We start from the raw sequence: 25,516 nt of genomic DNA, 5'->3' as shown, positions 1-25,516 counted from the left end.
GCAGCACAGAACAACGTAATACAAAGCACTACATAGCCATAGAGAGCCATAGAAACAGTTCAAGAGACATGATCAAAGGTCCAGGAGATAGAGGATGCCAAAGGACTTCCTCAAGGATGCACTACAAGATATAGACCTTATAGCGACGTTTAAAGCGACGAAAATACAAACAACAAAATTTGCCCCCGTCGTCGCAAAAAGCGTCGTTATTGACGACGCCATAGAATCGCCACTATAACCGTCGCTATATGCGTCGCTATATGCGTCGCATATAGCGACGGTTACAGAGAATTTGCGACGTTGATAGCGACGACAATAGCGACGCGTGCAGTAAATTTGCGACGCAAATAGCGACGGTAACAGAGGGAAAAAAAAATTTGTGGCAGGGCAGCAAGCTGCCCTGCCACATATAGCATTGTGTGCTGTATGAGAGCCATACAAAATAGTTTCTGCATTGCTTCATAGAAAGTGTTTGCAAATAAAAAGAATGTATACTCAAATCATAAAACTGATGGATGAAATAAATACATAATATCGCATAAAATGCGATTGGTACAATCATAAAACAATATCACTAATACATAGAAAATGTCTACATAGATCGGGCGACTAAAAACTAAAGGTATGTGAGCTCTAAGGATCCAAGGGCGAGCTACAAATCGTCATCCCCCAAAAGCTCTTCCCGCTGTAAAGGAGCATCAAACGGATTCTGCAGAAAAGGAAACAACATATCAATCCACCATACAATAATGCATTCAAATATCTCATGGTAACTACGGACAAGAAAGATGAGTGACTTACTGGGCCGCCGCGTCTATACAATCGGTCGATCAATGATCTGAGACCGTGCCTCTCCACATATCGAGTCTCAAGGCCTTGCGGATCGCGATTTGTAATGGAGTGCTGCAAAGAAAACAAAATGCTAACTGTTAGAAACATGATTGTCAGTACAAAGAATATCTCAAAAAAACAAAGAAGCAAAACAAAAGAGAATCTTACAAAGTCCTCCAAATATGTCCTGTGGCCGCCACTCCCAAGATGATGTACCGATCCGGCCTCGATTCGTGCCCTCGCCGCCTCCCACTGCTGACTCCAACGTCCTGGCAAATTTGTAGCCTCCTCCCTCAGTCGGTGCCAGTCGTCTGCATCTAACCACTCGGGCTTTGGAGCCCCACTCTTGATTGCCTTGTGTGCGTCGGATCGTCTATGTGACATATATGCACGCATGCAATCCATCATCCAGCCCGTAGAGAATCTATCCACTGCGGCTAGCACCGGGAACTTCTCGTGCAAGGATGCTACTATGTACTCCTTGCTCCCCTCCGGTATGTTCCTCCAATGATCCAAGACATTGTGCCGAAAAACTTGTTGACACAACTCTCTCATGCGAGCCATCACCCTCCTCCCCTCATCGTTCATGATGATGGCTCCTGACCTGCCATCCACTAGGTATCCATAATCCCTAGGAGTGTGCCTTGTATGGGCCCTCTCCCATCTCCGTCCACGCTCCAGGGCATATCCAGGAGACCCCTGAACATCCGGTGTACCGACGGGGGTACCCTCTCCCGAAGTGCCACACAAAGGGGTGCCACCAGAGGGTGTGCCACCAAAAGGAGTGCCACCAGAGGGGGTGGCACCAAAAGAGGTGACCGAGCTCCAGCTGAACGACGAGACGGAGACACCGCGTCCGTGTCTCCACAGCAGCACCCCCCTGATCCTCCTGCAGTCGCAGTCCCTCCCTCTAGCCCAAGTCGCGAGCGTCGAGATCGTCTACTCAAAGCTGAAGCATCTGATCGCGCCGAAGCTGATCTAGCAGAGCACCCTGACGAAGAACGAGACAGCTCCTGATCTGCTATCTCTCTGAATCTCGCGAGCTGATCTGGAGACATACGTGCCATCATCTCCTGAAACTCCTCATCGCTCATCCCTCGACTCATCCTGAAAATGTCGATACCTGCACAAATAAAAAATAAAGTTAGAATAATCAATTTAAACTATACAAAGCACATTAATAAAATCATTTTTGAAAAATCCCTCTTAAAATGCATATCTTATCTACCTTTATGGAAGATCTAAACAACGAATTGAGTAATACAATTCTCCAAGAATGAAGTATTCTATGGTCCCATGTTAATCTCCTGACACAACTCTGCATACACTGGAAGGTCGATAGACATGTCACCACAAAACAACGAGTCTGTCTCGTTCTCAAAAAATTCTACGACTTCTGTATTTCCGTCATTGTTAGCCGATGCAGGCTCCAAGCTTGCGGTGGCCTCCACCCCTTGTAATTTCGATCCCTCTATTTGCATATTTTCTTCATCTATGCCTGGAACATCGCTTTGATCGTATACTCTCGTACCTCGAGGAGTTGAAGGTATAACATACCACCATCGAGGTTGTCAGGGATTTGGATAGAAGATTACCTGTTCACAAACACTTACAAACCGTCTTCAAACCATTGTGACATAAACCATGTCGTATTACAATTAGCAAGCAAATGCCTAGTTGCACCTATTCACAATGGGCCAGCAACACAAAGGTGTCGCGCAAATCCATCCATTTTTTTTCGGAATCTATTTCGAGAAATCCAGATGGACCTCGTCGAATTGTTGCGCCAGCTCCTCCAAGTACCACTTTGAACCATTGCACGTCGAATATTATCATGGAGAAGCTACGGTAATCCACTGTAATAATACTTTGCAAATTCCCAAAATACTCCATCTCATCCACAACCGTGTTCGGATCCGTTGCTCGTCGCCGGCTCTCTTGCTCAAACCTTGCCATGACACCACAGTCCATTGTGGAGCGCATTTTGTCAATACGCTCCACCCGAAAATGCCGTCCGCGTGACCACGCTGCACTATATATTTTGTACTGCACATTGAAACACTCAAATTAGATGTAGCAAGCAAATTTAGATACGACACATTCTAAACCCCTCATTACCTTTGAACTACATCCCCTCGAGAACTCCCACTCCTCCATTGAGACCTCTGTCCCTTCGCTGGATGCTGCGGTCAAGGCTCCATGCAACCATCGTGTTGACATAAACCGCGGCATCTCCTCCATGCCTTCGGGATATCGAATCGGTCGGTGACGCGTACTGCGTCGGAATTCAGCTCATGCTTCCTCTCGATCTTGCCTTGCAATCTGGTACTTGGCGAGCCACGTCTCCATGGAGGCATGGTAAAACATACAAAAGCGATTCACCTTCTCTTCCATTGAGGCATCCATTCTTTTTTCTACCCCATTTCCAACCACCACATCTCCAGTCAGCCTGTCATCGTCCTTCAGCGTCCATAGCATTTCATTGTCTGGTTCCACCGTTGGTAGCCATTGTGAGATATGCACTAACGCCTCTGACACCAACCAACCTTCCGCCATGCTACCTTCCGGACGAGCTCGTTGTCGCACAAAGCCTTTCAGGGTTTTCATGAAGCGCTCCAGGAAGAACATCCATCGCGTATGGACAGGTCCAGCAATCTCCACTTCATCCACAAGATGCACAAGAAGGTGAACTTGTATCGTGAGCATGCTAGTGGGCAAGTATTTCTCAAAGAGGCAAACCGTCTCAACTGCTCCCCGCCTTGCGGATTCAATAGAGGACGTCTTAATCTCTTTCTGTGAGATCCATTGCACCAAAGTCGACAGCTTGTAAATGGCCCCGCGAATTTCTGGAGTTAGGTATCCCGCGATCGCGATCGGTAGGACAAACTGCCACAAATGAGAAAGCATTAAGAATAATGGTCACTTTTCAAATTTCAAAATGTCCACGCTAATTAAAATCCATTCTGTTCACAAACCTGACATATCTTATGCCAATCATGGGATTTTAGCCCAGAAATCTGGTCATCTTTAGAAAATGCGGACCTGAGAGAATGCATCATACCCGTCGGAGTGCGGATAGACTTGATTACTTGCTTCAGAATGCACTCTTCTTTGGTAGAAAAAACCCAGGGAGTGCGAGGAAGTTGCACTCCCCCTTCAGCACTCGACTGCGGCCAAAGCGCCTCCATCTTACCTACCTCCTTTAAATCCATTCGTGATCCTATAGTGTCTCTCTTTCCTGTGATGTGGTCCCATAGCAAGCTGCCCACATTTTTGAAAATATGCATGGGATCCAACAAGTGGTTGACCTGTAAGTGGGTCCAATATGGCAACTCGTAGAAAACTGATAACCGCCGCATTCCATTTGGATGTGAATCCGGGTTTACCATTTTCAGCTCGTACCAGCTTACAGCGTTCATACGTGCTGGAGGTCGTCCAAGAAAATCTTCCCTGAGTTCATGATCCTCCGGCAGGAAAGCGGCGTGTCCTTGATATACCATCTTCTTCATGGTTCGTGACCTTCGGGAGTCTAACTGTGGCCCACAAAATGGACATGCATGATAACCTGAGGTAACGAGACCTGCAAGGCAATCCACGACCTAGTGAATACTTGATTGGATGAAATAAAATATAGATATTATCGGCGAGAACAAAGGTCTGCTCACCTGAGCACTCTCCCAATCCCGGAAAGTCATGCATCATCCACATGAGAATGACTCGAATGTTGGCTGACCGCCGACCATCGCGCCTGCTCATATCTTGCACCGTGACCCCCTCCTCCCACAAAATCTTAAGCTCATCGACTAATGGACGAAGATACACGTCCATATTTTTTACTTTGTAGCGGCCTGGCACGAGCAAGCTAACGATGAGATGTCCTTTCTTCGTAGAAAGCCATGGAGGAATGTTGTAGTTGACAAGCACTATAGGCCACACACTGTGAGAAGTCGAGCACAGACCGAATGGGTTCACACCATCCATGGCGAGACCGAGCCGAAGATTCCTTGGCTCTCGCGCAAAGCCTGGGAAGGTAGAGTCAATGTAGCTCCATGCGCGCGAATCTGCTGATATTCGTTGCACTCCATCCGTGGACCTATTCTGCACATGCCACGTTGTCAAGCTTGCCATGGCAGACGTGCGAAACATGTGGTTTATGCGGGGGATGAGAGGAAAGTGTCTGAGGACTTTTTGAGGGATGGTCTGCCCTTGCAAGTCCTGTCGATACCTGTGAGCACCACACTTTGGGCATGTCTCCATAGTCTCGTATTCATCTCGAAACAATTTGCAGTCGTTGATACATGCATGGATGTTATTGTAGTCCATGCCAAGCTTCCGTAAAACATGTCGCACATCATCACGAGACTCAGGCATGGTGTTTGCAGGTGGCAATATATGATATTTCAATAACCTGAAAAAATCATAAAACACCTTGAAAAATCTATCCATGTTTGCAATAATACTGTTTTTTTAAAAAAACAATGAAGTCTGTGTGCAAGGTACCTGAATAACTCAGTCACACTCGTATCGCTCCAACCGTATTTTGCTTGCACACTTAAGAGTGCAAGCAATGTCTTCAACCGAGATACTCGGCACCCATCATATAATGGTATGGATGCTTCCTCTCTAAGCGGGTCAGATGTCTCAACATCCATGGGAATCAATGCATCGATCATTGCCTCCATCTCAGGCTCCAAGATTGTAGGCAAGTCGGGAAGGTTGTCTGTCTCCTCTGGCATTGACGGTATAGATGGGCCTTGCGAGTGGTCGATTGGCTCCTGCAATCCATCCATCGCACGTCCACGAACTCTTCTAATTGGCCGCAAAGGGTGCACTCCCCCTTGGGTCGAGACATCACCCCCCTGGATACAAAATTTACCAACAAGACCCAATCTTATTGTGTATGGTTTTCAATTAGCTTGAGAGTACAATGCATGACAAATGCTAACTTCAAATTACCGTTTGCTGAAAGTCTGCAATCGCCTGATCAATGATCTCAGATTGAAACTCGCCAAATCGTCGTACGTGTTCTATAGACAATCGGCGTTTTCGTCTAATTGCCAACTTGCATTAAGAGCAAGGACATGGGACACGCTGATTAAGATACGACTCGCGGTCTTGAACAATAGGACCTTCTTCGTTTGCCATCTTATCTACATTACAGCAAACAAGGCTTAAATGGATAGCTTTATGGAGATGTACGTCAAGTTGCAAGTTGACCATAAACCTTGCATTGTATATAGTAGTCGAGAGATTTTCCGATGTTATATCTCGGCCTTGTATCATGCTCAACGATTTGTTTGTCCCGGTAGATAATTTTTTGTTATATCTCGGCTTTGAGTATAAGTAATCCATTTTAAAATTAATGCGCGCCATCTATGAAATTTTATAACTATAGTAATAAAGTTTATTTCAATCAATTCTACTCATAGTCATAAGACCTGAGAGAAATTATCCTATACTCAATTTAAGGGTTTCTTCTTCTATAACAATAATTTTGGGTTCATTTTGATGAAGTACGTGGCCGTATGCAAAGCACATTGCATACCATTATCAATACGTATATTATCTTAAATTTCCTTCCCTTCCCTCTCCCTCTCTTTCTCTCCCTCTCCCTCTCTTCCTCTCTTTCTCTCACCCTCTCTCTCTCCCTCTCGTTCTCTTTCTCTCCCTCTCTCATTTCCTCCCTCCCCCTCCCTCTCCCTCTCCCTCCCTCTTTCTCCCTCTCCCTCTCCCTCACTCCCTCTCCCTCCCCCTCCCTCTTTCTCTCCCTCTCTCATTTCCTTCCCCTCCCCCTCCCTCTCCCTCTCCCTCTCCCTCTCCCTCTCTTTCTCTTTTTCTCCCTTTCCCTCTCTATCTCTCTTTCTCTCTCATTTCCTAAACAAGCAAAAAATAAAGTGATTTAAACATCCTCCAAGCAAAAGGGAGAGGGAGAGATACAATGCACTCTCCCTCTCTTTCTCTTTCTATCCCTCTCTCATTTCCTTCCCCTTCATCTCCCTCTCACTCTCTTTCTCTCTCATTTCCTCTCCTAAACAAGCAAAAAATAAAGTGATTCAAACATTAAACAAGCAAAAGGGAGAGGGAGGGAGAGAGAGAATGCACTCTCCCTCCTTCTCCCTCTCTTTCTCTTTCTCTCCCTCTCCTATTTCCTCCCCCTCCCTCTCCCTCTCCCTCTATTTCTCTTTCTCTTTCTTTCCCTCTCCCTCTCCCTCTCTTTCTCTCTTACTCTCTCGTTTCCTCTCCTAAACAAGCAAAGAAGAAAGTAATTTAAACATTAAACAAGCAAAAGGGAGAGAGAGAGAGAGAATGCACTCTCCCTCTCCCTCTCTTTCTCTCCCTCTCTCTCCCTCTCCCTCTTCTTCTCTTTCATTTCCTCTCCTAAACAAACAAAAGAGAACGATTTAAACCTTCAACAAGTAAAAGAAAGAGAGAGGGAGACTCACCAATGAGATATGGCGAGTGTGGGCGGCTTCTCTTTGCAACGAGGGCTCCTCCTCTCCTTCGTGAACAACGACGGTGGCGGTGGCGGCGGCGGCGGCAAGTCTCTTCCTCCTCTTCTCTCACAAAGCCTTGTCTCTCTCCCTCGCTCTCTCCCTCGCTCTCGCTCTCAAAAGGCGAAGAAAACAAAATGAAAACGGCGCTCTGGTTTCGGCCGCGCTTTTTTTCCTTGCGGCGTCGCAATTGGCGTCGCTATAGCGACGCCAATTGTGACGCATATAGCGACGCCTATAGCGATGCCGATATCCGCCGTCGCTAATCGACGTCGCTATTGCCCCATTCCCTTGTAGTGATGAGAAGCGCAAATATTGCCACTCCTAGAAGAAAAAGGAAAGATAAAGTGGGTGTGGCCCTATTCCCTAGCCGATTGCAGAAGCATGTGGATCCTATCAAAGAATATGACTTGGTCAAAGACCTAGACACTTTTAAACCTAACCTAACATTTTGACTGTTTTGAGCCTAACCTAGCTATCGAAAGAAATTCAAAAGCATACTGACAAGAAGAAGAGGCATACGAATTGCTCTCTCTGTGGCAATCAAGTCCAACAAAATCCCAGATCCTGTGAAGGAAGTGGATGTAGCTAGCACCTTCCTGGATCTTGGAACCCCAAAGATTGGCATATGGATTGAAGGATGCTTTATTGCAGATGCATTGATTGATGGAGGTTCATCAATGAACATAATGATGGATGCGACAATGATGGATCTAGGCTTGCAAGGAATGTAGCCTACATAGTGGCTTATCAGACTGGTAGACCAAAGTAGAATCAATCCTTTGGGCATTCTCCCGTACGTGAAGACAACCCTTGCAGGAAGAGATTATTGATTGACATATCTAGTGGTCAAATCAAATTCCTACAGGACCTCATACCCTATGATATTGGGACAACCTTGTCTTTTTGAAGCAAGAGCAAGAAAGGATTGGTTCAAAGGAACCCTAGCCCTAGGCAGAACAAGGTAGTGTTGAAGTTGTATGGATCACAAAAAGGCCATGGTTCCACATCTGTCAAATTCTTAATAGACTCTTCCAATGAAGTAACAGATGGTACATCAAGAGACAAAGAAGCTATCAAATAGATATTTTCCAAGAAAACAGAGGCATAGTCCCTAACAGTGTGCAATGTAAGACAACTGCCAAAGGAAGTAAAGTCTTTGTCAATGGTTGAATACCTCCTGTCTAAACTTGAATTGACTTCTGAAATTACCTCTAACAGTGAGATAGAAGCATGGATCTATTATTCCCCCTGTTACATGGCAGTAATAGCAGAGACAGAGTGAGAGACAGAGACTGTCAGAGTGAGAGACAGAGACAGACCATATAAGCAAAAGTAGAGGACATGACACAAAGTTTGTTCTTCTCTTACAAAGCCCCCACAAAGATAGAAATAGAATTTGAAGAGGACAAAAATGATAATGCAGAGAAAGACTATAAAAGCAAGCTAGAAGAGTCTATCCTCCTCGCAAAAGGTACAGATTTGAAAGAAGTGCCAAAAGTTCCAAAAGCCTCAGAAGCAAAAGATCCCTTTCTACTCCAAAGAATGACCATGGTACCCTTTGGACTGATTACTGAGTCACATCATAAGCAAAGCCTCTATAAGAAATGGATTAAGAAGAATAGGCCTTCTTTCAGCAGTGGCTCTTATCGCCCTAAGTTACCCTTCCCAAGAGAAGTTGATGACCATGCACCTTGCCAGCAACCCCTAGTTCGGTAGCTCAAACAGAACACAGAAGGTTCATGTTATGTGACGTTCTTGGATACATCCTCAAAAGACGAGACCTCATCCTCAAACCAAACCTGAAACCATAATGATAACCTTTTAGTTTCCCAAAGAGTGAGATAAGCCTCCATTAAAAGAGGACATCAGTTCCAATGAATCGTAAAAAACAATCGGATCTCTACCTAGAAGTAGTCCAAGGGATATTCATCTATGAAGTGGAAGATAAAAAGCAATTAACATTCGTGGATGCAGAAGGTATCGAATGTCACCTAAAGGTGGGTATAAATATTCCTGAAGAAGAACTATTGGTCCTGCGAGACCTATTGAATGAGAACTTGGACGTGTTTGTATGGTCATACAAAGATCTAAAGGGGATTGATCCCATAGTATGCCAACATCACATCAACCTAGAGCCTGATTCCAAGCCTATGAGGCAGAGACAGAGGCATATGAATCCAAATTATTGTGCCCTAGTGAAAGCCGAATTATTGAAGCTCCTTCAAGCTGCGTTTATCTATCCAGTGGCCAATAGTGAATGCGTTTCAACCATTGTGATAGTACCCAGGAAGAAGAAGTTGTGAATATGTGTGGATTTCTGAAAGCTAAATTCCAAGACCAAGACAGATCATTTCCCTATCCCTTTTTGAAACTAACTGTTGGACACAGTGACACGCCATGAGCTCTATTCCCTCTTGGATGGATTCAACGGATACAATCAAGTCCAAATCGCAGAAGAAGATCAATCCAAAACAACCTTCACCACAGAATGGGGAACCTATGCTTACAGAGTGATGTCATTTGGGCTCTGTAATGCCCTTGCTACCTTCCAATGAGTGATTATGGCTGCATTTCAAAACCATCTGCATGACTTCATTGAGGCGTATATATATGACTTCTATGTCTATATCCTAATCCGTGAGCATTGGGGACACCTAGAGCAGTGCTTTGATATATCTCAAAATAGATGTCAAGAGTATGGGATTTCTCTCAACCCCAACAAATGTGACTTTAGCATCTCATCAAGAGTTCTTCTAGGCCACATTGTCTCTGTACAAGGGATAGCAACAGATCCTGCCAAGATTGAGAAGATTGCCACCTTAACAATCCCAACTAACCTCAAATAATTAAGAGGATTCCTTGGCCATGTGTGCTATTACAGAAGTTTCATTGCACACTTTGCAAAAAAGGAAATCCCTTTGCATAAACTCCTTAGAAAAGATGGAGAGTTTACATGGAGCACTCATTGTGACGAGGCATTCAACACCCTGAAGCAGTGTTTAATTGAAGCACCCATCCTACAACCTCCTGATTAGATGAAGGAGTTCCATGTGCACATTGATGCATCAGTTGAAGTCCTAGGTGCAGTCTTATGCCAAATAGGCCCCTCAAAGTTGGATCAACCTTTCTATTATACAAGTCAAAAACTAACCGATAGAGAACGAAACTACACGGTGACCGAGCTTGAGTGCCTAGTAATGATGTTTGCCTTGGAGAAGTTTTGACACTATTTGCTATTGACATACTTCAAATTCTATGTGGATCATGAGGCCCTATCATTCTTGACGAACAAGGCATTGGCAATGTATAGGGAAGAATGATGAGATGGCTCCTTCTCTTTCACGAGTTTGACTTTGAAGTGGTTACCAAACCCAATCACTCTCATGTCATGGCTGATCATCTTTCCCAAATCCCTCAAAGCGATGACGAAGAGGAGTAGGATGATCCAAACCTCCTTGATGCTTCGCTCTTTCTAGTTGAAACTGTTACCCCATGGTACACAGACATAGCCAACCTCCTGGCAACCCAACAGTATCCCCTTGGTATCTCAAGTCGTGAGAAGAAGAAGCTTCTATTGGAATCAACCCCCTACACCTTGTTAGGTGGTGCTCTGTACAAGAAAGGAAAAGATGAGGTCTTGCAAAGATGTGTTGCAGGAGAAGAGATTTGTAATCGTACTGAAAGTATGCCATGACGACCCTATGGAGGACACTTTGTAGGAGAAGTGATAGCTAGAAAGGCCTTGCTTGTAGGATATTGATGGCTGACCCTCCACAAGGATGCCTATGACTATTGTAAATGTTGTGATGCTTGTCAAAGAATGGGAAATCCTACTAAATCCAATGCATGCCCTTGCAACCTATCCTTCCCTTAAAGCCGTTTGGGAAGTGGGGAACTACATTCATGGGGCCTATTGATCTACCAAGTAGAAGGAAAAAGAATAGATACATCTTGGTCTGTATGGACTACATGACAAAGTGGTGTGAAGCCAAAGCTCTAAAGCGGGATGATGGCAATAGCATGGCCCTATTCTTGTATAAGAATATCATCACCCGTTTTGGCAATCCCCTTGAGCTTGTTAGTGAGATAGAGGTACGCACTTTCTTAACAAGATTATAAAAGAATTGATAGAGTTGTACAATATCTGCCATCGTAAGTCCATATCCTATTATCCTAGAGCCAACGGCCAAGTCGAAGTTACCAATTGCATCCTTTGCTTGATCCTGATGAGAAAAATTGCTACACATCATTGTGATGGGGATGATCGACTTACAGAGGCCCTCTAGGCATACAAGACCTCCCATAAAGCTGCTACAGGACAAACCCCTCTCCAACTGGTATATAGAACAGAAGCCGTCTTCCCTGTCAAACTCGAGCTACCCTCTCTGCGCGTGGCTATCAAAGAATGCTTAGGAGATGACGAGTCCTTGCACTGCCATCTCTTGCATTTGGAATGTCTAGGTGAGACTGGTAGGATGGCCCTACAGTGCATGGAAGTCATGCAAGCTCATAGAAAGGCCTATCATGACAGCTTCATCAACAAGCACAAGGAGTTCAAAGAAGTTGACTTAGTCCTAGGCTATGATTCCCAATGTGGCAAGTTTACAAGCAAGCTTCAACAATGCTGGATGGGCCCTTATAAGGTACTTGACGTCAATCCTAATGGCTTTGTCCAAGTCTAGACAGTCGATGCTTCGGATGATCCCTTCCTGATTAATGGCTATTGCCTCAAGAAGTATTACCGTCCATGGGGATCCTAACAATCGCTCACTCGTTCCTTGCATGACGGTTCATACAACCTTACCTAATGCTCCTAATAACCCTCTTGTCGATCCTAATGATGTGGCTTTTTTTTGTTAGCCCTTCACAGCCATCTTCCCCTCCTCCTTGATTTCCTTTCTCTCTAATGCAGCAGAGGTGGCAAGGATGGTTCTAATACATGGCATTCCTACCATTCTCATCTTTCAAATGAGAAAAAAAGAAAAATATATATAATAAATATATATTAGTTATAGGAGAAAAGGACTTCGGTCCCTGTCATGCTGACCTATTCTTCAAGAAAAAATGGAAACACCCTTGAGAGTAGGGCAAAAAAAAATAAAAGAAAAGAAAAAAATAAACAATAAATAAATACAATTTTTTAATGGGAGAAAAGGAAGAAATTCCATGTCATAACAAGCTTCATTCCAAGAAAAGGTGGCAAACACCTTTGGCCAAGAAGGTAGCTATGGAAAAGGTAGTAACACCTTGCAGTCCAGGACAGTTGAATCTCAAGCAAACATCTTGTAAGAAAAGTTCCAACGCCGCCTCGCTAGGTGTGTTGAATCTTGTAATCTCATCAGTGCTTCTGACTCCTCCAACAAACGTTATTTCCAACATGCAATTCAAGTATCAAACTTGGTGGCTACCTCCCTAGGTATGCCTCTTCATCAACCAATCCACATTGGCATCATCAATTAGCTAAAGGCGATCTTCATCCACAAACCTAGAGTGATGTGAGCTTTCATCCTAACCGGATGGAGATGTGAGCATGGGTTGCCCTCTGTATCCATCAACAGAGCATGTTACCAGAGGATGCTAATCCTTGCCCTTTATATCCAACAGAGAGGTGAGATGTGTGAATGGAGAGTTGCATGCATGGGATGGGCCTCTTGATGCATAAAGCACACAATTGCTCCTATGCACAGCACTATAAGGCTCATTAGCCTTCCTTCTCGCACTATATACGGGCACATGGCGGGATGCATAGTTGCACCATCAATTGCACACAAGGCATACAATCTCTACACAAGTGTGACAGTGAGGATAACATCAATGGGTTTTAGGAACGGGTTGCCCTCCTGTATCTATTAACAAAGCATAAGATAGAGGGGAGCTAAGCGTGACTGATGTTTCCTCAAACAATTATTGAGAGGTGCGATTAAGGGACATTACAATACTTGGAGTTAGGTACATTCTCGTTTCCCTATGCACACACGGGATGGGTCTTTGTCATCACCACAAGACACATCACCCTATTCTGTACATTGCACTACAAGGCTCCTTGGTCATCCTGCTTGCACATATGCTAGATGGGGTGGAGCACACTAATGTACCATCAATTGTACACATTGGAATACTCCCTCTTCACCATCTCCTTTGATTGATTTCTAAGCTAGGTGTAAGACTCGGTTTCCATTATTATTCAATCGAGTGATGTTCGTTGAGGGGCAAGTGACTGCTCTTTCATTCCAATTGGAGTGACTATGAGCTGATTGCTAGATCCTTCTCCATCGACGGTTTCTCGCGACTTTATCAACAATGCCACCTCCCTGGGTGTTACTGCATAGTCTCTGCCATGCTAGGCACTATGTTGTGAAAACACTTTGGTATCTCCTATAATCGACTGCAACATCTCCTATAACCGACTACAACATGGCATGCGACATTGACAATCTCCCTTGACCTTGTGCAACACGGGCCATGTGTTTCTAAGCCTACACTTTTTTTTAATGAGTGATGGTCATGTTTTAAGTGTGATGACGTTAGTGTCTAGTTTGTTGTCAAGCCCTCAGTCCTTGTTGCTCAGTTCAGCCTTCTTGATAAGGTCTTAAAAGTGGGGATGCATCCCTGTGCGTCTGCTTTGTATACCCTCATGCATAGACCACGATCTACTCATGCATATATGCCATGCCCTAATTTTTTTCTGATAGGGTCCCTTTCCTACCCACCCATCCTCTTTTACCCTGCTCTCAGGATTGTTCTTTCTTCGTTTCCTTTCATCGCTTGTCTTACGGTTTTTCCATGTAAACGCATCCTACGTTCACCAAAACCCAGATCCAATGTTCTAGCCCTATTTTTCCCTTTGAATTGGCCACTTTTCCTTTTTACATCCCCCTGTTCTGAGCCATGGATCATGCGTTATTCATGTTTGAAGAATTTTCTACCCATTTATCGTGTTTCCATGTGAACGCATCTTTTTCAGTTTGGAATGGCAATCTGGTATGAAATTCCTAACCTACACCTTCCCTTGGATATTTTTTCTTTTTACTACACATCATTTTGATGTACAGGTTGTCCGTTATTAATTTTTTGTAATTTCGGATATTTTTACTTGTGTTTTTGATCATTTTTCCATGTGAACCTGCCTTAGTTCCCTCAGAATTTAATTACAATTACATATGCATGTTTTTTTGGGTTCCTTGCCTAAATTTCATTTTCCCCCCACCCTGATCTGGCCTAGCGATTTTATTTTATTAAAAATTTTCATGAATGTTAGTGCTTATGTTTCTCATTTTTTCCATATATTCACCCCCTAACGCTATTGGAACTGAGTTTTGACCTGATGCCCCTGTCCCACCAGCTTCCCCTACATTTTTCCTTTTTAGTGCCCTCTGTTTCGGTGCACAATTTTTTTATATTAATTTTTGGCTCTGTTATTATTTGTATTTTTATCCTTTTTTCCATGCGAACACGCTCTACTATCCCTAGACTCCCATTCGACCTTACCTATCCTATTCGACCTATTCCTACATACATTTTTCATGTTCACCTCACCAATTTTTCACTAGCGAATCTTTCTATATTAATTTTTCTCTCCAATTTCGGGCGTGTTTTTACGGTTTTTTAGGTGAACGGGTCCTATCTCTACAGAACAACGTTCTAATGTGCTAGGCTAGTCCACACATCATCCTACCCACTTTTCCTTCTTTGTGCACTTTGTTTCAGCCAAAAAAAAAAAGAGAAATTATTTTTTGTATGATTTTGTGTCCCATTGTCACATGTGTTGTGTACTCATGCCTTTGTTTTCACCTTTTGATGTGCGTTAATGTGTCTGTCATGCCGTCATTTGCACGTATGCCCGGTCACCCTCTCATTCGCCAAAATGTTTTTAAAAAATTATCCCCGCGGGACGGGGGCACCTTTCTTGTTTTTACATGCTTTTTTTAATGCACAATACATTAATTAAATAGATCGTTTTTAAAAAAACACCTCACCCCCTCTCACCTCCCGACCCTAACTACCCTCCACCTTTCCCTCCTCTCTCTTTTTTTTTCTTCTCTCTCTTTCTCTCTCCCCAATTCTTCTCCTCCCCTCTCACTGCGTATCTCTTGCCTCCCTCCCTTCCCTCTTTTCTCTACTCTCCTTTCTCTCTCCCCTCCCTCCTCCTCCTCCCTTGGGCCACCTTCTCCTCCAATCTCTTATTCTTCCTCCTCCTCCTCCCCACATGTAAACGCCCCGAACAAGGTAGTATGCTTAACAATTATGATATTTGCTTGTTTTCGAGATTTAATATAAAAGAGAATGAACACTTAAAGCTGAAAATGAAAATTACTCACAAAATTACAGCCATGAAAATGTAAAAGTAATGGAGACAAGATTGAGGGTTGAAGGTGGGCAACCCCCCCCCGAAGGAATGTATTTCTGCTCAACCCAAGTCCCTTAGGGAAGAGCTCAGTTACAATCAACCTGAGAGTGAGAAGAAGTAATTCTCACTCTCACAAGATCATGCAAAGATGTACAAACACACATGCATTATCTATTATGCAATGATAAGAACTGATTTCTTTACAGTATGAGAGAAGAAAAAGGGGAATTCAGCCTTTCTCCATCGTTGATCAGCAGTACATGGATAGAGCTTGCTTCTTGTAGCTAAAATGGACGAAAGAGCTCAAGAAGGAGGTGCTGTAATGAATTTACAGGCTTGCTGTCTTGTAAAACAACAGTGATAGAAGAGGGAACATGGAGGAATTTGATAATGGAGAAGTGGGGGATGATGATGGGGATGGATGGGGCCAGTTTCTGGCTATCTATGGGTGCTGTACATGATTTTACAACAAAGAAAAATGATGTTGAATGAAGAAAAAAGAGCTCTTATTTATAGGAGAGGGGATAGCTAGTACAAAAGGGGAAAGTGGAGTAGCACAAGACAAGTGTCCAGCCACATGTCATGAGATGTGACAAGTGGTGGGACACTTGGAAACTTGTGTGACAAGTGTCTTGACACTTGTTTCTTCTCTATGGCCTTCCTTTTTGGGTTGAATACTGTCAAAAATAGAAACAACCAAATTTAGTAAGCACAGTCAGAGTACATAACTTACTATTTTTAGAATGACATTCCTATTTTTTAGGACTAGCATTTTTAGGCTAATTCGAGGCTCTTAAAATTTAGGGACCTCCTAAAATTTAGGGATCTCCTAAAATTTAGGGACCCCCCCCAATATGGGTATCATATGAAAGGCTTTTTACGTGTACATCACAAAAATGGTATCCGAATCTTCATGTGACTTTCCTATGCAAAGAAATGTGCATTTCAAGCTTTCAGCCCACACATGCACATTATACAAGCATTTCATGATCATGCCATCTTGTTGATTGTAACTGTCTGTTCTGGTGGATCTAGCCCACACTTCAAGGCATCAATCCTTTCTGTGTGCGAGTCTAACCCTAATATGCATGAGTTCTAGTCATAGGCGCCCAATCGGGTCATCTAGGTGGAAGTGTGAACTATCTTTTCTCTAACCCACCGTGTGGGTCCACCATAACCTGTGACCACTCATCAGTGGCCAGCTCCAATGCACTTTTCTTTATATCTAATTAGTGCAAAGGAAATAAATTTAATAAATCATTATATAGACAAATTAATGAAAAAGGATACAAATTCTGTTTCTATAGAGTTGTGACAACCCTCTGGCTTTTATTCAGCTGTCCTCAGCTGAAAAGCTTCTTGATATTGCTGTAGAATATTTGGGTAATCCTTCATGAATTTTTCATCTACCCACTGTGCATCTGTTGTGGGTAGATTCTTGAATTTTAGCAAGAATTTTCGTGTCACAAGGCCACTTCTCATGGTTCGATCCTTGAGAAACAAAATATTTTCAGGTTCTAAGAGTTGCTCTGTTTCTTCAATTTCTGGGGGATCTTCAGTAATGGGTTCCTTTGGTTCTGGTCCTGTGTAAGGTTTTAGCAAACTTACATGAAAAGCATTGTGTATTTTCCAATGAGTAGGAAGCTCAAGTCGATAAGAAACTTCATTTATTTTCTCAATCGCTTTGAAGGGTCCAAAGTATCTACTAGAGAGCTTTGGAAAAGATGAATTTTGACCAGAACCTTGTTTGAGCCTGCTTTTATCAAACTTTAGAAAGACATATTGACCTTTTTCAAAAGCCAAAGGTCTTCTTCGTTTATCTGCTTGCTTCTTTTGTCGCTCTTGGGCAACTTTGATAGTGGCTCGAACTTGATCCATTGCAGTTTTTAAATCTGAAGCAAACTCATCAGCAGCAAAAATCTTATCTTTAGTGTGAATAATTGGAGGAGGAATCACTTTACCCTGTACTATTTCATTTGGAGCTTTCCCTGTGGATGAGTGCACTGTATTGTTGTAAGCAAACTCCAATAATGGAAGATATTTCTCCCATTGTGACTTATGTTCACTAACATAAGCTTTCAACATATCCAAAAGAGTGAGATTCATCACCTCTATTTGGCCGTCAGTTTGAGGATGAAAAGCTGAGGAGAACTTTAAAGTGGTTCCCAAATTCTCAAATAAAGCACGCCAAAAGTTACTTGTGAATTTGGAGTCTCTATCTGAAATGATCTCAGAAGGCATACCATGTAATCTGAAGATATGTTGAATGAAAAGTCTTGCAGCTTGTGCGGATTTCAATGTTTTATGACATGGAATAAAATGTGATTGTTTGCTGAATCTATCAATTATAACCCAAATCATATCATGACCTTGAGGTGTTCTTGGAATACCTGAGATGAAATCCATTGTGATAGATTCCCATAGATCTTTGGGCATTGGAAGAGGTTGTAACAATCCTGGAATCTTCTGCCTATCATATTTGGATTTTTGGCATACCAGACAAGCCTCAATGAAGTTATGTGTATCTTTTCATAATGTTGGCCAATAAAAGTAGCGCTCAATTGCACTTAGAGTGGCTGCCCTCCCTCTATGCCCTGCATAAGGGGGTTCATGACTTTCTTTAAGCACCTTTTGTCGAACAGGAAGAGTGACACAAAGGCGATTGTTCATGAGAAGGTAACCGTCTTTGATGGAATAATCTGGATGAGAACCTCCTTGCTATAAATTTGACCAAACTACTGCAAAATCAATATCTTCATCATAAGTATTCTTCATCGTTTGAAAATCTTCATGATGAGCCACTGTAATAGTTGCAATGCGAGGCACTCTAGAAAGTGCATCAGCAACTACATTTTGTTTCCCTAGAGTGTACATAATTTGAAAATGAAACATAGACAAGAAATTTTCCCAACTTGCATGTTTCTCTTGCAAATGCTTTTGAGTCTTGAAATACTTCAAACTTTGATGATCGGTTTTAATAAGGAATTCATTGCCTAAAATATAATGTTTCCATATCTTTAAAGCATGAACCACTGCTAAGAGCTTCTTTTCATAAATGTCATACCTTTTCTCCACATCATTTAGACGGCGGTTTTCAAAGGCTACGGCATGGCCTTCTTGATTTAGCACTGCACCAATACAATCACCGCAAGCATCTGCTTCCACCACAAATGGTTTTACCAGATCTGGAATGATAAGAACAGGTCCAGAAGTAAGAGCTGTTTTCAGCCTTGTGAAGGCTGCCTTCTCTTTTTCCTTCCATTGGAAAGAGATCTTCTTCTTTGTAAGGTCATGAAGTGGAGAAGCCATATGTGCAAAATGCTTGATGAAGCGGCGGTAATAAGAACATAAGCCAAGAAACGATCGCACCTCATGTACATCACGAAGATGAGGCCATTCTTGGATTATCCTGATCTTTTCAGGATCCATCTGAATCCCTTCAGAAGAGATGACATGCCCAAGGTAATTTATTTTATGCATGAAAAATTCACTCTTTTTACCATTTACCAAGAGTTGATTTTGTTGTAGTAATTGTAGAACAATTTCCAAGTGTTGATGATCCTCCTCTTCATTCTTGCTAAAGATAAGAATATCATCAAAGAAAGTACCGACATATTGTCGATGCTCTCTAAAGATGCGCTCCATCATTCGATTAAAGGTGGCTGGTGCATTGGTTAATCCGAAAGGAACCACCAAGAATTCATAAAGACCGTATGAAGTGCGGAAAGCAGTTTTGTGTACATCTTGTGGTATTACCCTAATTTGATGATAACCACTCTTTAGATCAATGCGGCTGAAAACCTTTGAGCCACCTAGACGATCCAAAATGTCGTCAATTCTGGGAATAGGAAACCGATTCTTCACGGTGATTTTGTTGAGGGCTCGATAATCAATGCACATCCTGAATGTGCCATCTTTCTTTTGAACAAGAAGAACCGGTGAACAAAATGGTGAGCTACATGGCCTAATTAGCCCACGGTTAAGTAGGTCTTCGACTTGCTTTCTGATCTCTTCTTGTTGAGGACGGCTCACACGGTATGGTGCTATATTAGGAGGAGAATTGCCCGGGATAATATCAATATGATGATCTTCTGGCCTTTCTGGGGGAAGCTGATAAGGAAGATCTTCCGAAAAACAATCTTTATACTTTTCCAAGAGCCGAAGTTGCTCTTGGTTTTTAGCATTCATATTATCTTTTACATCAGTGACATAAAGCAGACAACATTGAAAACAATCCTTAATTGCTCTAGAGACTTGCATATGGCTTACCATAGGTATGGTGTCTCCAGAAACTCCAGCTTGGATCTCGTACTTCTTGCCTTTGTTGGTGAGTTCTACCTTCTTTTTCTGAGAGAAGATGGTTGAATCTACTCTATGATTCCAGGGCATGCCAAGAATCACATCGCAACCATCAAGGTCTCCGATACGGAAGGTATCTTCGTCACTGTAGCCTTGAATTTGAAACTTGAGCTTGCCAATGTAGGGTATCACAGTCTTCACTGTGTCACCTTCATCAGCATTTAAAGCTTGGCGAACTTCTGCCGGAGTGTCCATCTCTTCATTCTTTAATCCAAGCTCTTTAGCTAATTGCAAGGAAATAATATTTTCATTCGCCCCAAGATCTATCAAGAATAGTGCTTGCTTACCTTGCAACTGTCCCCAAGCTTTTAATAATTTGCGCGTCTTTGGAGTGTGAGTTGTGTTTGCAACTACATCAATGATAGCATTGATTTTCACTGGCGACTTAGGCTTGTTGTCAGAAACCTTGCTTTGTCCCTTGTTTGGACATTGCTTCGCTATGTGGCCTATTTGTCCACATTTAAAGCACTTCCCTTCTTTCATGAAGCGTTGCTTTTCTTCTTCGGAAAATTAACATTTGCTTGTGGGTATAGATTGGAGCGAAATTGAGGAGCATTAGGAGGTGCATAGGGCTTCATCTTCTTTTGATTTGATGGTGGCTGCTTTTGCCACTGTTTTTGTCCTTCATTTGGGGTTGAATACTCCTTATCATCAGCTACTCTCTTCTTATCATTATTTTGGAATGATTTGTTGCCATTGTGCTCCATTTCCCATGTCTCAGCATGGTCAATGAGTTCCCTGAGACTAGAACAATGATAATGATTAAGAGAAGTACGAAGTTTAAAAATGCAAACCTCCTTGAAACTTCCTAAGCTTTTCCGAACTGCTGATCTTCTTGAAATGTTGGACCTTCAAAAGTAGCTCCCAAAATCTCTTGGTATAGTCACCAAGTGACTCATTTTTCCTTTGCCAAAGCCGATCCCATTCCATTTTTACATCTCTTTTGAAATGAACAGGAAGAAATTGGCTTTGTATCAGGTGAACAAAGAACCGCCATGATTTTGGGGCAGCATGATCATATTCCAACCCCGTCCACCAAGTATGGGCTAAGTCGGTTAAATGTAAAGCTGCAAACTTAATCTTTTCTTTTTATTTATACTTGTCACGACCATATAAAATTTGAAATTGACGAATAAACTTCAGAAGAAGATCAGGATTTCGGGAACCATCATACATACTGAACTTGATCTTCTTTTCAAGTTGAGATAGTGACTTTGTCTTCTTCTTCTTCTTATGCCTTCGTCCATGCTCGGATCTTGAGGTTGAAGATGATGAAGTGCTTGATGGGGATGAAGATGGAGACGAGGGTGAAGAATGTCGACGCCTTTGACGATGATGAGGTCTTCCATGAGAAGGGTGTGACTCTTCATTACTAGAAGAGGATCCATCAGAATAGGCGCCAGATGACTTTGAAGAAGAGGATGAGCTTCGACGCGATCTCTTTCTTTGTCTTGAAGTAGAATGGGACTGCCTCTTAGAAGTAGTTGGACTTCTTGATCGGCTCCTTTCATTGGTATGGCTTTGTCTTCTTGAAGTAGATGGGCTTCTTTCCTTGAATTCTTTGGGATTCTCAACTTTTTCTAGTTTGAGAAGTTGCTCACGAATTTGCTGATTCTCCTCTCTAAGACTTTGAATGGCTTGAAGGATAGCACTCGATTGATCCATTGAGACTAAAGAAAAAAAATATGCTCAAGCACTCAATGCAACGGCTGAAAACAAACAAACTTATAGTTGTAAGCACTACCAGTGTTGGGGGTGAGGACCGAGCCAAAGCTCTGATACCACTGTAAACGCCCCGAACAACGTAGTATGCTTAACAATTATGATATTTGCTTGTTTTCGAGATTTAATATAAAAGAGAATGAACACTTAAAGCTGAAAATGAAAATTACTCACAAAATTACAGCCATGAAAATGTAAAAGTAATGGAGACAAGATTGAGGGTTGAAGATGGGCAACCCCCCCCGAAGGAATGTATTTATGCTCAACCCAAGTCCCTTAGGGAAGAGCTCAGTTACAATCAACCTGAGAGTGAGAAGAAGTAATTCTCACTCTCACAAGATCATGCAAAGATGTACAAACACACATGCATTATCTATTATGCAATGATAAGAACTGATTTCTTTACAGTATGAGAGAAGAAAAAGGGGAATTCAGCCTTTCTCCATCGTTGATCAGCAGTACATAAATAGAGCTTGCTTCTTGTAGCTAAAATGGAAGAAAGAGCTCAAGAAGGAGGTGCTGTAATGAATTTACAGGCTTGCTGTCTTGTAAAACAACAGTGATAGAAGAGGGAATATGGAGGAATTTGATAATGGAGAAGTGGGGGATGATGATGGGGATGGATGGGGCCAGTTTCTGGCTATCTGTGGGTGCTGTACATGATTTTACAGCAAAGAAAAATGATGTTGAATGAAGAAAAACGAGCTCTTATTTATAGGAGAGGGGAGAGCTAGTACAAAAGGGGAAAGTGGAGTAGCACAAGACAAGTGTCCAGCCACATGTCATGAGATGTGACAAGTGGTGGGACACTTGGAAACTTGTGTGACAAGTGTCTTGACACTTGTCTCTTCTCTATGGCCTTGCTTTTTGGGTTGAATACTGTCAAGAATAGAAACAACCAAATTTAGTAAGCACAGTCAGAGTACAGAACTTACTATTTTTAGAATGACATCCCTATTTTTTAGGACTAGCATTTTTAGGCTAATTCAAGGCTCCTAAAATTTAGGGACCTCCTAAAATTTAGGAATCTCCTAAAATTTAGGGACCCCCCCCCCAATATGGGTATCATATGAAAGGCTTTTTCCGTGTACATCGCAAAAATGGTATCCGAATCTTCATGTGACTTTCCTATGCAAAGAAATGTGCATTTCAAGCTTTCAGCCCACACATGCACATTATACAAGCATTTCATGATCATGCCATCTTGTTGATTTGATGCCAGGAGGCATATTCCACGGTGGATTCCGTGAGGTTTTACGGTGGATTCCGTAAACTTAGATGACCGGGGCTCATACGCAAAGAGGATTCTTTGTGCGAGAAGTTGATGGGGACGCCTGTCCTTTTCGGGCGTTTCATTAATTTAGTGTGTACATGGGTGATTCCATAGCGGGTGATTCCGCAAAATGCATATTAAATTAATAAACGTTTATGAGTTTAGAGTGCGCACTCGTAACAAATTAAGGTTAGGATTTATTTCTAACCAGTTGATTTATTTATGTAGCTGAAGACTGCTAGGTATTCACTTTTGTCGGTTTAATTGTGTTATTTTACTAACGATTGTGAATGCTTCAGTTGATGTGTAGAGATAGCAGCAGTGGCGGAGGAAAGCATTGGAGTCTAGCGGGTTTTCGATCTTTGGATTATATTAGGCGCCACGCCTATATTTTGATTATGTCTATAGAGACATCGACTATTTATTATTATTTTGTATGCGCTTATGCACCTGGATATGTTATTTTTATTTGGACATTGAGATTGGGCGTGCCAGACTCTTTGGGCACCGTCCATTAGCTTTATTTTCCTATTCTTGGTAGAAAGCAAACTCAAAAGCTAAAAGCTTGTCATATTTTTGTAATTGGGCTATTTTTGAGCAAAAAGATTGAAAATATATATTAAATACATGCTTTGTGAAGCGCTCACACAAGGCATGGGGGAGATTCAACCCAATTTGTCTCTTGTCTCATGTCGTGCTTGTTTTTACATTGGTCTTTGTGCTAAAAAGTAGAGTGCTTTGTTCTTGGGGACCTTTGGGAATTCACTACGAGAGCTACCTGCGTCCGATCTGTGCACCAGTGGTATCAGAGCGGAGCAGAGATCAAGGGCTTCCAATCGCTACCAATCTCGGGCGAAGGCGGAGCTCCAGGAACAAATGGCCTCTACAGTCAATCTCGTCGCGAACCGTCGATACAGGCAGACTTCTGGCGATCAAGAACCCCTATTTCCACTGTCAGATCGCGAAGGACCACTCTCTGTCGGCGGAGGACCACTCATCCATTCTCTTCATGAAGTCGTGGAGTTACAGATAAGCTTGCCTAATTTTCTCATTCTTTCATTAAAAAAAAAAGGCTTAAGACAAAGCTTAAGAAGCTTTAAAAGCTTCTAATCTTCAAATCGACCTACAAGAGGAGGCGCCCGAAATTTTCGGCGGAAAAAACGGACCCCCCCCTCACGATCAGAAAACGACGGCCTATTTCCTCCTTCTTAAGCTTATTAAGCTTAAGCTTAACTAATTAAGCTTAAGTCCCTCCATACTCTGCAAGTCAGTGAAGGCAAAGAAGTCAAAAAACTCCGGGTCTCGCACTACAGAAGACAAGTTCAGTAAGTCACTTGGAATCAAGTACTGCAAGTCCTGCAAGTCAGCTAAGTTCAGCAAGTTCACAACCCTGCAAGTCTGTTAAGTCTGCAACTCTGCAAGTCAGACTAAATCAGAACTGACTAACGCTCGAAACTCCTAGAAGACTTGTTCGTTTGCAAAAACTCAGAACTGGAAAGTTGTTCGCAGCAAGCTGTTTTACCTATCTGCAACTTCGTTGAAGTACTTTCAGCAAACGGAGACAGAAATATTTCAGAATTTCTGAAAATTGAAGAAGAAAATACCCAAAAATACATAGCCTTGTAACCCCAAATTTGAGCTACGCTCATCCCGCTAACTGATTTTGAGTGAGAAAGGTTTGTTGAGTTTTACAGGATGACTACCCCACATATGGATGATCCTATGGCTGAAGACGACCTACCTGAGCCTACCATGGAGCAAAAGCTGGATCTTATCATGTTGCAATTGGACGAAGAGCGAAGAGCTAGGCAAGCCTTGCAAGCGCAATTGACAAAGCTACAAGGAGCGTCTACTGATAAAGAAGAACCTCAAGCTGAAGATTTGATACGCCGTACCATCGACGCCACTCTTGAAGCATAAACCATTCGCAAGGAATCCAAGATAAGTAAACGAAGTTTCAAGTTTCGCACTTTCAATGGCATAAGAGAGGGAAAGACTGTTTTATCATTCATTAGCCAGTTTGATGACTATTTCCATGAGGAAACTTATCCTGAGAAAGATAAAATCAAGTGTGTTACTAATCATCTGATAGATAGAGCATCACTTTGGTGGACTGTCGTCCGCAAGAGCATAGAATGTCCTGCTACATGGGAAGATTTTAAGAAGAAGTTCATGCAAAATTTCCTTCCACCGCAATTTCATGAGAAGGCTATCAAGCAATGGGATTTACTTCAACAACGCGACCGTGAGCCTATTCCACAGTATACAGACTACTACAGCTACGTATGCTTGAAGACGTACCAGAGACGACCCATAAGCGGAAGTACATGTCTGGACTTCTTGGACATTACTACGCTGAGGTGAATATGTTCAAGCCTGCTACCCTTGAAGATGCCATCTCCTTAGCTCACGACACTGAAGATAAGTTACGTGGAAGAGATCGACGACCACAGCCATTCCAAGCAAATGGTAATTATAGGACAATGCATT

This window comes from Lygodium microphyllum, unplaced genomic scaffold, assembly GCF_053477565.2.
Source record: "Lygodium microphyllum isolate KBCC unplaced genomic scaffold, Lygodium_microphyllum_v1.1.10 scaffold_31, whole genome shotgun sequence".
In the NCBI taxonomy this organism is placed as follows: domain Eukaryota; kingdom Viridiplantae; phylum Streptophyta; class Polypodiopsida; order Schizaeales; family Lygodiaceae; genus Lygodium; species Lygodium microphyllum.
This window is presented reverse-complemented; position numbering follows the sequence as displayed.